At 38.5% G+C, this 16306-nt stretch overlaps 1 non-coding gene across 1 annotated transcript; it reads left to right on the forward strand.

Moving 5' to 3' along the window:
- The first annotated feature begins 14746 nt into the window (after nt 1-14746).
- On the forward strand, nt 14747-14864 carry Trnal-caa (transfer RNA leucine (anticodon CAA)). The gene is made up of 2 exons: nt 14747-14784; nt 14820-14864. It is a non-coding gene; the product is annotated as a tRNA-Leu (tRNA).
- Nucleotides 14865-16306: the final 1442 nt, after the last annotated feature.

Genomic DNA, 16306 nt, shown 5'->3' on the forward strand with positions numbered 1-16306 from the left:
CAGAGTAGCTTTCACATTTAAGGAACGGCGAGTTTTATGGATGTTTCGTATAATTTTAGGCGTGGGAAGCAGAATATGCACAGTCGCTGATGATGATGAAGTAGTTGGAGGGTTGTTGCTGGTTGAACGTTCTGTAGGTGTTGCTGGTGTTGTAAGCCCAGATTTCTCCAAAGTGAAAGAAGTCGTAGAAGAACTTGTCGGTGTAACTTGTAGTGGTGCGCGATCTGAGACATCACTACGAGCAAAAGCTGTCTCTGGGATTACCTGTGGATTGAATGGGAATATTCCCGTTGCTTTAAATCCAGACATTGCATTCTTGGGAGTAGCTGCTTGTGTCCAGGCTTCAGTAAACATTTATTTTTCCAAACTGTAGTTTTCCCCATGGTCTGCCAGGATATTTCCTCCGGAAATTGTTCACTAACAAGTTCCAATAAACGTTCAACGACTTAAAGAAACTCTTATCTAGGGGTTGTAATTCATGGCTGCAATGTGCAGGTAAACACAACAGCTGTATCCCAAAGCTTTCAGAAACGTCAAGCACACTGTTATCCAAATGACTGCGCTGACCATCAAAAATGAGCAAAGCTTTTCCCGGTATTCGGTGCGAGTTGAAGTGACGCAAGAAGTTACAAAATTCCTCTTTCGTAATATACCATTTACGGGTCATAGCAAAAACACTGCCGTTCGGTAAATCATCACCGAATTCTTTTGTTGAATACTTTCCTTTATACAATACCTATGACCTACCACTATAAGGTTTGCTAAAATTCAAACCAATAAATATTTTATTCAAATAAATTAAGTAGGCCTAATTAAAATTACATTTTCACAACCCCAAAAATAAGGTTACAGTGGTTAATGAAAAATAACCTTTAACCAGAAGCTGTATTTATTATTGGCTTTCAGTATAGTTACAATGAAACAAATGTGGCACTATTTTCCTAGTCTCTCTACAAAAAATAAATTATGGCGTTATTGCCCGCCGTGTATGTGGCGATATTTCTCGACACGACATTTTGTTTTCTAACATCTACTGAATATCCTTACATGCCACAACAACATTGGTTCATTACTTTAAAATGTACGCTTTTAAAAACTGAATATGATGACATATAACACTAACAATAAAAAAGTTGATTTGTAAAAACAAAAGGCTTTCCTGAAATGGCGCTGAAAATGTTTTACTTTTTATTTACTGCCACGCGCACTCACTAACACAATAACAAATTCCTTGCAACTAAACAGCTTACTGGAAGTGGACGAGAACAACGCGTATTGGTGAGGGGGCTGTGACCTTCGTTTCAGGATTGATACAGCCCACGCCATATACAGGTTTTGCTGGAAACTGCGTGTACAATTTGAAATGGCGTTATTGCCCGCCTGGTGTTATTCCACGAAGTTACCCTATAATAAAATTAGATTACGTGTTTTGAAAGGTTTAAATATTTAGGCATTTTTGCTAGGTATAAAAATTACTGGTTAGTATTCGGAAGAAAGATATTTATTCCTAGTAGAAATATGGATATTGTTCATCCAGTATTGCACTGCACTATAGAATTAGTGTTTTGTGTCAGTTTCCGATAAATAACCAAAAATATAGTTCAATTTTTGATCAAATAAATATGCCAGTAATAACGTTTGACTCACACAACAAAGATCATAGTTAAATTGTTATTTGGAAACTATTACTTTAGACATTTTATATCAAATACCTTAAGCAGAAGTTCTCATTTGTTTAAATCAACAATTATTTTATTCCCAATGACATCTTATAAAGAAATTTAATTTTCACAATACGCGAAATTTTCACAAATTGGGTAATTCATAGGAAACAAAACAAAATTTTTATTACACATTAAACAACTTTAGATTTAACTTCACAAACATTACAATGTTTATTCTCGGGTTTATAAACGACATAATAAATTTTCCTTGAAATATTTATACTTACAAACATTTGTGTTTGTAATAATTACGACAGTAAATTCTTTATGAATTGTGTTAATATTGGTATGTAATTTTTATAGAGAAGATATTATACTTTCTTAATTTCTTTAGGGTTGGTTTATCTTTACGGATGGAATAATTTGTTTGTGACAAATTCTTATAATATTGGAACCTGTTACAAGAATTTGTATTTGTGACGGGCTGGAGGAACGAGTGACTCTGGAGGGCCACTGCGCGCGCCCTCCAGATAAAAGAAGAAGCAGGAACGCCGGGAGCGGAGATTGTTTTATCCGTGCCTCGACGACTCTCCAGGCGTCGGCCAGGGACAAGGGGCGCCGGCTGAGTTATGGCGGCGCCGACACACGGAGTGCCGGGGAGATGAAGAATTGGGTCAATTAAGTTTCATTACGGATTCATTATGCTCCGCCGCGACACTACTCCTCCTCCTCCCCCCCCCCCTCACCACCGCGGCAGGCTCCTCCTCCCAGGGACACGCCCCCGCAGCTGATGATCATTAATTCTCGCCCGCGCGCAACTTTTCAACGACCTCGTCCCACCCATTACCGCTTCTTTTCCCACTGGGGCGAGCCCGCCCCCTCCCCTGGCCCGTGGACACGCCCCCAGGAGACGGCTCGACTCCACGCCCAGGAACACTCCAGATGAATGGGAAAGGATTCGCGAAGAGCGGGAGGGCCGGGGAATAACTCCCGGAGTCGACGGCCGCTCGCGAGTTACTCCGCACGCGGCGATTGGAGTCGGCGCGACTGCAGAGGGGCCGGGGGAAAAAAGGGGGGTTGAAGGGGGTGAAAAAAAAAACGCCCTTAAATTACGGGCCGGCGCTACCGCGTGATTCACCCCCGCGCTCTCGCGGCACAAAGAGGAAATGGCTGGCATTTATGAGAGCACATAAAGAGTCGGCGCCTGTCATTGCGGCGGCTGTAGATTACAGGCACGTGATACCTGCTGGGGAAAGGGGAAGTTAAGTTTTAAGGTAAAATATTCCTACGAGGTTTTAATAATGCAGCAATCAATCCTACGGGGTCGCCTATAGAAAACATAACATTATTTTTTTAATATGTCTTCGTGTCGCACGGCTACGCACAGGGGCGTAGAAAGACGAGATCTCAAAGATTACAGCGGCTCCGAACCACACGGCACCGACAGATCGCTCATGAATGGAGTCGCGCCGGGGGCTAGGTTCAACCCACGACCCTCGCTGCGTGAGCTGAAGTGTTTGTGTTTGCGTCCACCGGCGAGCCATCACAACATTCAACTTTTTCCCGACAATCATAAGGCTATGTTTAATAACAACTAGATAAGCACACGCAATAAAAATTAAACAAAAAGAGAACAAATGATATCATTAATTGTAAAAAAAAAGTAACGATTCATGAGAAACTCAGCAAACATGTTTGCAACCCTTCTGTGTTTCTTATTTTAATATACTTATGTATTTTTCTCCAAATGGTTTAAAATTAGTTTTTACACGCAAAATAATTTTATTCGCTTGTATGGCAAATCTGTATGGTTGTCACAAAAAGCTTCTCAATATGAGTCTTTTTTGTTATAACATATATATAAAAATTCGAAACTGCATTACAAACCCACCAATGTATTTTCGCTGGCCTAGTAATTTTTATTTAACTGTTATCAGTTTATAAAAGTGAAGGTATATATATATATATATATATATATATGTTTGAAATTCAGAAATTTGTGTGCTATTCGTCTCGTGGTAAAACATATTTAAAAGATTTTTTCCTTTTTTTGTTATGTTTTATGCTCTTAATTACTCTGCATTTTATTGTTTAGCATTCAGTTACAAGAATAATATTAGAGTGGTTTTCGTAGTTACTTTCACGTAGCACAATTGTTCAAAAGCTACTTATTACTAAACAAAATAGTCAAATAAAGCAATATTAAAGTAATAAAAACAAATTTTAAAATATAAAAAGAGAGTTGAGGTTGTCAGAGAATATTTTGAGAGTAAGGAATGTTTTTTCAGTACAGACCGTCCCAAATATTTTGCAAGAATAGATCAATTGATTTGTTTTTAGTGCAGACCTTTCCAAACATAAACAGTAAGTACCAAAAGTTTGGTCAATGTAGACCATAATAAATGCATTGTTCAGTGTACCCCATACCAGAATTTGTCCTAATATTTTGTCAATATAGACCGTACCAAATATTTTGTCATATAGACAAGAATTTTTTCTCAATATAGACCAAACCAAATGTTTTTTTTTTTGTTTTTTTTCCCATCTAGACCACATCAAATATGTTGTCAATATAGACCATTCTAAATGTTCAATCCATACAGCTCGCACCTTTTTTTGTCAATATAGGCTACACATTATAAAATGTTTTGTCATTATACATGGTACCATATATTTTGTCAATACAGCCTGTAATATTTTTTATCAGTATACACAAAATATTTTTTTGATTTAAAAAATTAAAAATATTTGTAGTGACAGCAAAACATATTTTTATTTTAACAAAACAATTTGATATTGGCTACTCACTACAAATTATTTAATAATACAAAATAGTTAGTATGGTATGTGGAAACAAAATGTGTTGTAGTGGCAATAAAACGCCCTTTTTTTATTGACAATTTGCAATAAACTTTTAAGAAAATTATTTTTTTAAAATATTCTGTATAAACATTAAATATGACAATGTTGAAAACACTGAAAATTTTGGTATAGTCGCTCAAATCCCTTAAAAAACACTATGATCATTAAGAAAAGCATATGAAAAATAGCATGTAGGTATGTTGATAAATGATGGGCTACTTCAAACAGAAACACACTTTAGAAAAATTATCGATAGGTCATGGAGCGAGGAGCGAGTGAGGACCAGCGAGCGACGGGCGCGAGTCAGGATCAGCGAGCGCCGGGCGCGAGTCAGGATCAGCGAGCGACGGGAGCGAGTCAGGACCAGCGAGCGCCGGGCGCGAGTCAGGATCAGCGAGCGCCGGGCGCGAGTCAGGACCAGCGAGCGCCGGGAGCGAGTCAGGATCAGCGAGCGCCGGGCGCGAGTCGTGATCAGCGAGCGACGGGAGCGAGTCAGGATCAGCGAGCGACGGGAGCGAGTCAGGATCAGCGAGCGCCGGGCGCGAGTCAGGATCAGCGAGCGACGGGCGCGAGTCAGGACCAGCGAGCGACGGGAGCGAGTCAGGACCAGCGAGCGACGGGAGCGAGTCAGGATCAGAGAGCGCCGGGCGCGAGTCAGGATCAGCGAGCGCCGGGCGCGAGTCAGGATCAGCGAGCGACGGGAGCGAGTCAGGACCAGCGAGCGACGGGAGCGAGTGGAGCGGGGACTGGCACCAAGGCATCTGGCCCACGGTGTTGTTGGGGCGAGTAAAGCCGTCGTTACCGTAGTTAACGAACAAAGTCACTGTCACGTCATTTTTTGTACCTGTAGCTGTAACCTAGCACCATTAATTTATAGTCGAGCCTTAACTAGTGAGATAAGGTATGACTGAAACTGCTCACATTGGGACTCGAACCCGTTTCTAAAGCTCATTCCTTTTTTTTTTTTTTTTTTTTTTTTTTCCCTCTTCCCACTTTCTTATCCACAAATAGCCCCCAGCAGGGGGAAGGTTTTTAAAGCCCCGACCGCCCCCACCAAAGGATACAAGTTAAACAACACTATAGAAGTAACTCAGCATCATATTTTCACAGACATCCACACATAAACTCTATTTTAAAACAAGAGGTAGTGGGCGGCAATCCGCGGCCTGGAACTCTTCGCGGGCCCTTGGTTCGATGCTTTGTTCTGGCATACGGACCACGAGGCCCGCAACTGCTATGATGACAATACAGTTTGCGGCACACTGTGTCGCAGTGTTGTCTGATAAGCAAACAGTCTGAGCAGTCAAACAGGACGGCCATGGCTCTGTCCGGCGCCGCCGCGGGCATCTCTTGTGGAGGTCCCTCTCTTGTGGAGGTCCCTTGTTTGCGGAGGAGACTAATCACTACCCGCGCTCCCTCCCCCACAATGCCTGGAATTAGTCGGCGCGCTGCCGGCTGCCGATCAGGGGCGTCCAAACACAGGCTGACACACTGGAGCGATTACCAGAGAAACAACTGCAAAACATCGTTGCATTTCCGTGGGAGCAGCAACATTTTGTGGTGCAGGAAAAGTTATAAAATTTACGGGGCTATTTAATCCGGCTTTCTCCAGGTTCGCAGCACGATCTGTAGCCCGGCACCGATTGTGTTCGGATATTTTCGGGTGAATTCGGGCTTTTTTTGACCTTGACCACCAGATCATGTGACTGCGCTGCCGCGGTTGTTTTTTTTATGCGTAAACATCTCAGCTCTTGGTATACACGGCATTTGGTAGGAAGTCGAATGAACGGAAATATGTAACCACGCTGCTGAAGTCGTCAATTGAAACCCGTATGTAGTCACTTTCGTAAACATTATGGAACATACCAAACTTATTGATGTGCCAAACGAAACTTTTTGATACATAGTTAAACAATTCCAAAATATTTTTAGTTAACAAAAGTAGTCATAGGAACCGTAATCCCAAGTTTTAAAATACTTAAGTAAACTGGCATTACAGTTATTATAATACATTTTTTACTTCCAACTTCTAAATAGGCTTGGTTTCACAACAGTAGAGCACGCGCTTGTTAACCTGAAGGATTGTTGTTATAATCTCGGCACTAAAAAAATCATTTTTTTTAATAACATAATATTATAATAATGCTGAATAAGCTCAATAAGGTTATGGTTGGATTGTAGGGAGTATTTACAGACTGATTTCAGTCGTTTAAGCGAAAACAAATATACAACATATTCTTAGTATTATAATTTGTGTTTCTAAATGTTACAGGTTAATATTTTAGTTAAGCCATAGAAGTATAACTTCTAACGTGTGCACTAAAATTGAAAATATTAAATTATGAATGAATTTGAACAAAACGGACAGTATTTTATTAAAAATTACTCGTTGAAAATCAGATCCAAAGCGGGGGTTAAGGATTTTAAAATTCTTTTTAACTTTTATCGGAGCCGTCACTAATAGTTTAAACTTTCCGACTGTTTCGTGCTGCTATCTGTGTATGATGGTGGCAAGCAAAGTTTACGATTCAGGCAGCGAATTCTAGCGGTGGGTGCAATAAGTAAGTATGTGGTTCACGTCCAGAAATTTTAGTATGTAGGCCTACTTGAAAAGCTAATATTTTATTCATCAGTTATATGTATCAGGCTCGGCATTAATTTAAAGATTTCTACTTTAAATCTCACGTCACTAATTATCTCATATCTCTGGCGAGTACTAAAATACTCCCTTACGTTTATTTTGAGTTCGCTCAGAGTTTATCGTGACTGTAATTTCAGTAAAGTACACTCTGTTTTTTTTTGTACTGTACATTTTTTTACTATTCGCATTTAAACAGGGTACATATATTGTTCTATAATCCTGTAATATCGATAATCCGGTATGCCGTGGTGCCAATTAAACCATTATATGTAGATCCTTTTAAACCTCAAACTAAGCTTTTGTTACATAGTATATTTACAGCGTTAGAAAACTTAATTTTTTTTTGTTTACCCGTAACCTCGTTTCCAAATGTTTCATAAGTATAAGCGGGCATTCAACAATTTTAATTTCAATGTTGATGGAGGCGGTGGAAGAAGTGGCGATGCTAGGAACTTGGGTATGAAGAATAATAGCAAAATTCAATAGGGCTAAAATGAGAGATGAAAAAATAATGGAAAGATAACGAACATACTTCTTTGAAATTGTCTACAACTACAAATCATGAAAGGGAAAGAAGCGTGGAAAAGTGGGAAAAGGAAGAAGAATAATTTAAAGGCGTAAGACTTCAAAACCAGAATAATATTGAGAATGTTGAAAGAAGTTTCAGAGGTTTGAAAACAATGGTGAAAGTCCTGTCTTCACACATGTTAGCACGATGTAGTAAAGGAGGGTTTGTAGAACGACCCCGTGGAAACAGACTACTTATTAACTATTAATTAATAATTCAGTGTAACCTTCAGTCAGTCAGTCACTGAACCTGATAATAAAAATCAAAAATCATTCTATGTGAATGCAAACCAAGGAACATATGTCCTGTAACCTGTAACTATTAAGATACATTTTTTAGCTAACTCAGCAGTTGCGGGATAAGTGTGTGTGTGTCTATATATAACTTATATATATAGCTATATATATACACACATACATACATGCATCTATATGTGTGTGTGGCAGTTTGACGATTAAGTTTAATTAAACAACCGGTCAAGAATTTTTAATGCATGAATTAATCTGTTATAACTTTTAATTATTTTTACGGCCTATAGTAATCATTATTTTGCCACTCATAACTATTATGCTTTAGAATATATACAAGACTTATACCATATACATGGTTCCTTTTCACCAGCTGCTTTCTTCTTCGTTGTGCATGAAGCGACGTTTCTTGCTGTCTGGCTATCTTCATAGCTTGAGATATTTGCAAGCTCTGCGAAATTATTGACTTGATTTTGCGAATCACGATTAAAATATATTGAAGTCACTAATAAAATTTACACATAACCTAAGATAAATAATAAAAACCAGCTTAATTTAAAACCCATACAAAATCAATTGTTAGAGAAAGAGAGATCTGTTATTAGCGCCGTTATTTCCCTAGCTGCCGCGAGCTCCACTAAGCGGACTGGTCTCACGAAGGAGAAGGATAGGAAGTTGCCAGACCTTAATGACCGTGCGGTAGACATAGAGAAATGACACACACTCACTGTTTGTATGTATGTCTATAACCTGTGATTTTCAGTTTATTCACGCCATTAGAGATTGCAATTCATAGTAATATGTTACCTATGTGTTAATCAAGGTTGTGAGCTAGCTGTATGCCAAATCTCATTTACATACGTTGCGTGGTTAGAGCGTGATTGATTGACAAACACCCACTCACTCACAAACTTTCACATTTATAATATTAGAGTAATCAATAAGGAGGGAGTTTTTGTGCCTACCTGCAGCTCGCGTAGCGCGGAAAAAGGCGATGCCTGGAGCAGTGACATTTGGTATGTGAATGCTTTGGGCGGTGTCCGTTTGCACATCGCACAGATTTTTTCTAAAAGCATATAAGTTAAGTTTTTAAAAGTGATTTTGGACCAAGTTTTCTCGATGATATCCATGGCAATTGCTGTAGCATTGTTGATGATAATTTCTTCGTATCAATGACAACCGATACTGCATTGTTGATGCCTCATTCACATAAGGATATAATTCTAGTCTTTCTGTAATCATCTTTGTCATCGTACTGACACGATACAAGTATTGTTAGATTAATGCGAATTTGAAGGCTTTTTAAAACTAGTTAATACAAGATGTCATTTTTGTTTATATAACAGCACATTTTACATAGTTCTAACAATATTTTTTCGTGAGTTGATTTTCAAAATAAAATTCAAATTTGGTTTTTTTTCTAAGCGCAGCAGTGGCGTACGCACGAGGTGGAGCATGTATAGAGCCTAGTGAGCCGTGTGAGAGTGTTCTGCCTGTAGACTTCCGAAGCAAAACGTGGACATCAGTGAGTTTATGTATAACCACACGAGCGCTTTTATTGAAATAAAAACGTTCACACAAACTTCACTGCAACAGCAAAATCTAAACCCAATTTTATTTCATTACAAAATCACTTCGTACCTTAGATCCAAGAGCCAAGTTGGCGGAAAAGTTATTAGAATTGAAGTTGACTGTAACGAAAATTGCAATATTCGGGTATTGGGGTGCTCGATGACAAAATGGCGGAATTCCAGTTGGCGACTGAGGTCGAAGATAAAAGGTCAAAGGTCAAGGTCATACAAAATGGCCGCCGTGACGTCAGAGAAGGTGCCTGGTCATACTGACCCCATTTCTCAATCCTTAGCCTGAAACTTGAGCCAGTATCCCTTTTACTATTCTACTAATATGCAATAAATGCAGCTAATAATATTTTATAACAAAATACAAATATTATATACATTTGAATATATATTAATAGCCTATAATAGGCTCCAGTATTTGATACTAAGATTACAAAACACATTTTTATCAAGCGTAAAAGTAGTTAAAGGTATTGGAAATACGAACATTTAACACATATCAAAACCTGTTTTTAATATGTTAAAGGAAATTATTGCTTAAAAGATTTTAACTCATTATAAACCGCCAAAAATATTATTTTCAACAAATATATCCCTGCCCCCTAAATTATAAGGAGGAGAAAAATATGACCTAAGTTTACGTTAACTTAGTTTGAAAATGTGTAAATATTTCGATCACTCTTTAATTAAGTTAATCGTAAATGTTTTTTACTAGCATGCAGTAGTTTCTAAAGTTATTTAGCGTAAACAGTTGTGCAGCGGGAACACTGCCTTCCCACCAAGGTGGTTTCGGTTCAAACCCCAGCGAGTACATCCCATATTATCGTTAGTGATCACATTTTCAGTGATTCTGACTTTTAAAATACTTATTTTACATTTGCGACAACGTGCAACGGTCTTCATTGACATCAAAAGAAAAAAGAAAAAAAGCTTTTTTTATTACTACGGTACAGTTACTACGGTAATCGAGTTGCTGTATTGGATTTATAGCCATTAGTTCGCAGAATGTGGCCCTTGTATGCATTGGCGGATAAAGGAATTTTTTTGGAGGGTGGGCATTGAATAATAGAAAATATTTAATATTTGAACATGTGTATTCAAAAACACTAAAGCAACGACATATGGGGTTACAGTATTAGCTGTGGGTGACGGAGTTTCCAACACAGAAACAAACTGTTTCACTGATATTTTGCAATTTTTTTTATAACTTCTTGGGAATGTGGGTATAAGCACTTCCCTCCTTGCACACGCCACTGCTCGAATGGTTTGTCCACCCCTGCCCAGTCCTCGCAGCCAGACCTGTTTACCGCAACCCCTTTAGAAAGAAGTTGAAAGCGTCGAGTCGGGAGGAAAAGGATTGGCAGGAAGGCTCACAAGTTGACAGGTCCCTCCCTCTCTCCGTCTCTTTCCCTCATCCGTCTATTCCCTTCCTCTCTCTTTCTCACACACTCTCTCGTGCAGCGCTGGCTTCTATTTTTCCCTCTCCTTGCTCGTTCGGGACCTCGGGATTATGCTCACCTGGTTGAGCAGTCCACGTCAATTAAAGTCTGCGCCCGCTGGTGGCGGGAGTCGGAGAGCGCGGCTGACGAATCGGATGATAAAAAGAGGAGGAGGAGATGAAGAAAGAGGAAGAGACGCCTGCGGAAGGAGGGGAGAGGTCGAGAAGGGGAGGTTGAAACGTGACAGGTACCTTCGTGGGGCTGTCAGGACTAGAGAGCTTTTGATGTCGGCTCGCGTTACCTGGCGACAGCTGGGGCAGGGTACGGGGGGACATGACAAGGGGATGGGACGAGGTAGTCTCGAGAGGGGGCTGTCATACACTTCAACAAAGAGACGGCGCAGCAAGCCGAAAACAACCCCTCTTTCCCCCTCGCCAATACCGCGCTACTTCCAACTGCTTTCTGTTCCGCACTCTCATCACAAAAAAAAATTATAATGTATGAGATGGAGATATAAGACAGTATAACAGTTCTCTCTTCCCAGCTGCCAACCTTGTCTCTGGCAGTCCGTTTTCCTGACGTCTTTCGCCTCGACTTCGTTAATAATCAACGGCCCGAAGGGGAAAAAAATAATTTTCGCAACGTCAGCAAAAGAACTGAACCGCCTTGGCTAATTAAGTAAACGCTACAGCTTGGTTCCGTCGCTTCTGAAATCATTTACGAGAGTGTCTCAAGTTTTCTTTTCTTCGGGGCGGGTCTCAAGCACTTTGACTGCATTAATATTTCATTTTCAAGTCTTCCACCGCACGCGAAATCCTCGAGCGTCGGCAAGGGGGAGGGGGACAAATTTCACTCTTCTAATGTTGGTTTTTTCCCCACTGTTTTTGAGTTTCAGAATACTCTTAACGGCATTCACCAACAAATACAGCAAATTTTAATCATGGCAGCAAAAATTGCGAACTAAATTCTTGAGGCTTATTTTCTAGCTTTGGCTTGTATGTACATGCTATTTTAAAAATCTTTCTAAAGTCCAACTCTTTTAGGGCTACTCATTTCGAATTTTATCGCAACAATAACAATGTTAACATGACATCCAAGCATAAACAATAATGGTTTTGTTTCATTTAATTTAAAATTAAAGAAATGAAAAATTAACATCAGCGAAATGATACAACGACTGCTGGCAGCGAGCGAAGTTGTCTCACTTCCCTTTGTAATCAAGACTCGTTGAGCTGGAAACGAGTGTTCGCGAACTGGTTACAATCCAAGTATAATACATTTCTAGTGCATTTCAGCACAACATTCATTTGTTCCGTACTTGGCTGTTCGACACTGTCTGACAGATGACTTTCGTTCTGTTGTCGTGTCAGACAGCTTCCTGTCGATCGATCGAACCTGCGACCCTATCTAGGTGATTGAGATGAGACTCCGAACGCAACCACAGTGGGTGTTAATCGGAATAGTATCACAATTTTAAATGTATTTTTGCTTTTCAACATTTGGCTAAATCAATTCATCCCATATCTTGGTACCGTACATAACACTAGAATTCATGTTGAGGCAGCCATATTTCGTATAAATGTTTCGTGACAGCATGTTTTAGTTCTCAGGATCATGTTTAACATGCTACAGTTATTCTCAGACGACCAGAGACGTTCAAGATCACACCAGCCACATTCTAATTGGCCTGGTCACAGCTTTAATGAGTTCACGCACCAGACGTAGCAAATAAAGAAATTAATATGAACTCTCTCTTTTCATAACTATGATTAGAGACCGGAAAAAATCGCGGATTCGTTTCGCATTAGGCTGTAATGGAAACATGTTTAACATGCAGTTACAGGGATTTGACGACTGTTTATCTGAGCCAATGAATTATTGTCCACAAATAATTTGTGAACAAAATTGTCACAACCATCCCACCAGTAAACCGGTGTTATGGGTCAGTAGGCAATGAATGAGCCGGTGGCATTTGCCCATGCATTAGTTGAGGATTGTGGAATCTGTTTCAAAGTACCTACTTGGAAACCACGAATATTTCTAGTCCCTACTGATGAGTGCAGTCCAAAATAATCCATTATTCATTTTTCAGTTGACTATGTTTCTATTTTTGTTTTAGCCTTTGGCCTACTTAAAGGTCCTTAAGCTAATGAGGTCGCCTCATTATTATGTCACAGGCAGCCCAGTTAACATATTTTTCAACGGAAAAACCAATGACTGTAAAGTATACTAAAGTAAAACAAAATTGAGTCCCTATTTATTTGTAGAGCCACGATTATTTGGTGGATTCTTTATGCATTTGTTCCATATGCTAATCAAGCCACTTGAGTGCGGTGGTTGGCCGATATACATGTGATAGCACACAAGCAACAAAGAGACCATTCATTAAATTATAATGTATAAGGCTGGTGTCACTACGCAATTGAACAGGAGCGATGGCCAGTTTATATTCGGTGATTTATTATTCATCAGTTGTTTAAATGTCCGATTTGGTTAAATTTACATTGTTAATTCTCGAGAGACCTGAATTGTGTACTCAGGAAAGCGGTTGTAAGAATGTTCAGTCAAAAAACGGCGCGGACGTTTTAGCCGCAGGAACATAAACGCTTAGGTTGTTACCATCCAAAGAACCATTCACCTGACTCCTGTTGGTGGAAACATGTACATATATGTGACTCATCAGTAAAACCTACGTGATGGGTAGCGTATAAAACATGGTTGGCTTCCATGGTGCAGATGTATGAAGCACTAGCAGGCTTCGTAACGAGAAAGGTGGTGGGTTTGAATGTTAGGTGTGAATTTTTTTTAAACGTTTTGTTAATAAATTTAGGTTCAGGATTTTTTTCAATTGGTTTATAAGCGAAATTGCGACATTATTAAACACTTTATAAATGCTTAATATGTAAATAAACATTTATATAATAAACAGCTGATTCGATGCTTAATTAATAATAAATAAACATCTCGGTGTATTTGATAATATTTTAGTGAAAACACAGCAGTCCATTTAGTCAAGATAAAGCAGACAGAGAAAGTTCTTGATAACAGAACGGAAACTATATATACTTTTTTTTCAAGAAATATTTTAACAAACCTTAGTGTGTAGCTGCATATGAATGGCTCGCATCTGACAAGACTTAAGTTCGCCCCATACCGCCTGCACTAGGCACATTGACAATAGAAGACTTGTTCAATCATGTGGTACGGCCGTGGCTGTTTCCGTGCTCATGCCAAGTGTTGTAATGATTTTAAGCCAGTGTCAAGTAATCGCTTTAATGACATGTCCGCATTTTCCAAGCGATGCTGCCTAACATTACAAATTTCTGTACATTCTATAAAACATTTTAACCAAAAGTTCCGAAGTATTTCCGTTAATTCGATTGAAAGGAATAAAATTATATACACACATTGTAAAAATAAAATATATTTGTGAAAGTATGTTGAATGTTCATTTATTGCGAAATTTTCCCGGGTCTGAATTTCGACTACCATTAGTTTGTTTTTATTTTATGCTAACAAAACCTACTGCAAACAGTTTTAAAGTTATCCGTTAAAAAATTAATGTTTTTTTTCATAGTAGCAGATTACTGAGTTAAATTAAATATTATTTGTATTTATAAATAGAATTAGAGTAATTTCGAAGGGTTATTTATCATCGTTCTTCAGTCTAGATCGAATAAATCATAAAGGTTTCAGCTATAACATTAGTAATATTATATTATTGAGCTTTAACTCTACACAAGTGTAAGGATGGCCGAGCGGTCTAAGGCGCCAGACTCAAGGGTATCCTTGCTTCAATAGAGAGGCTCAGTGGGCGTTCTGGTCCACTCTGTGGACGTGGGTTCGAATCCCACTCCTGACAATTACTTTTTGCATACGGCTGATATTAACTGGCAAATTACCGTAATTCTTTGACACATTGGATCATTTAAACAATAAACAATTAAAATTTACACAAAACCTATTCACGAAAAGATAACTGTAAAGATAATGAAATATTTGAAAAACCATGGAATTTTTTTTACGCTCAAATACTCCTCGAAGAACATTTTCCTCAATTCTCAGCACCATTAAAAAAACTAATGAATATCAAAAGTAGGTACAACAAATAATGTGCAAACTAAGGCTATTACACAAATGACTTGAATAAAAAAATAGGTTGTCTGTAAAGTCGGTTTACGGACGATAGTTTAACGTTACAACGTCATAACAAAACATTGATGAAATGATTGCATACTTTTATGAATAAAATTGAATCATTTTTATTGAATTTTGTATGGATACAAAAAAGGAGTGAACTGAACTGTATAATTTAATATATAAATTTACTTTTATTTGCACTCATTAATTCAAATATGTTTATTACTTTAACGAACATATTATTTTAACTGTAACTTTTATTCGTGTTTGCTATTAAACTTCTAGATCGTCGAGAATGTTTTGCGCTTTTTCACAATTACACATTTAACGAAAAAATTTGTTTGTCGTGAAATTAAACGTAGAATTTAATAAAATTGCCCTTGCAGTTAATAAAATAAGTATTAGTAAGTTTAAGAAAGTATTTCGGCTTTAATCTCCAACCCAGACGCTCGTGGTGCGCTGGGGCCGAGATTAAAATTCGTCGAGAATATTTTACGTTTTTATGTCTTCCAGTGCTCAAAATGATATACAATTGTGGCCACGGGCAAGAAATTTTATTTATAATTCATTAATAATAACGCCCCTCGCGATAAACAAAGGAAAATATGTATTAACGAGTGCCTCGTTGTCGCGGAAGCGGATAGATAGCGAGATTAGTTCGGTTCGCGTCCGTCACCGTAGATGGCAGCACCGTAGGGGAATAATATTATTTCGTTTTTATAACATGATTTTATAACAAATACGCATCCCAAATACCCCAAACTTATTTATAATGTGGTACAATATTTTTTTAAAACATTGTGAGAATGATCCCGGGTGTAATTTGAATTATTATGTGTAACTGTAAAACACCATTGTTCGTACAAAAAAGTATTTGAAAATTCAACATTACTTTTAAAAAACGGTACCGATTGTGCTGAAAATCGGTGGACGATCGTTAAATTACATAATATTAATAATTGAAACGACGAAAACATGATTGAAAAGTCAAATCGATGGATGTTCCAATCTAGTGGAAAAAAGATGCAGCGCAAGCGTACAATGAGCGTAACGGGACACATCGTAGTGGGACAATGTGCGTTACGGTACACTTTTTCGTGCGTGCAGCTGGCGTTCATCGATTTATTAGACGTTGTCACGTCAAAAAACGTTTACTTAATTTCC

This window comes from Bacillus rossius, chromosome 7 (assembly GCF_032445375.1).
Source record: "Bacillus rossius redtenbacheri isolate Brsri chromosome 7, Brsri_v3, whole genome shotgun sequence".
NCBI classification, from domain to species: domain Eukaryota; kingdom Metazoa; phylum Arthropoda; class Insecta; order Phasmatodea; family Bacillidae; genus Bacillus; species Bacillus rossius.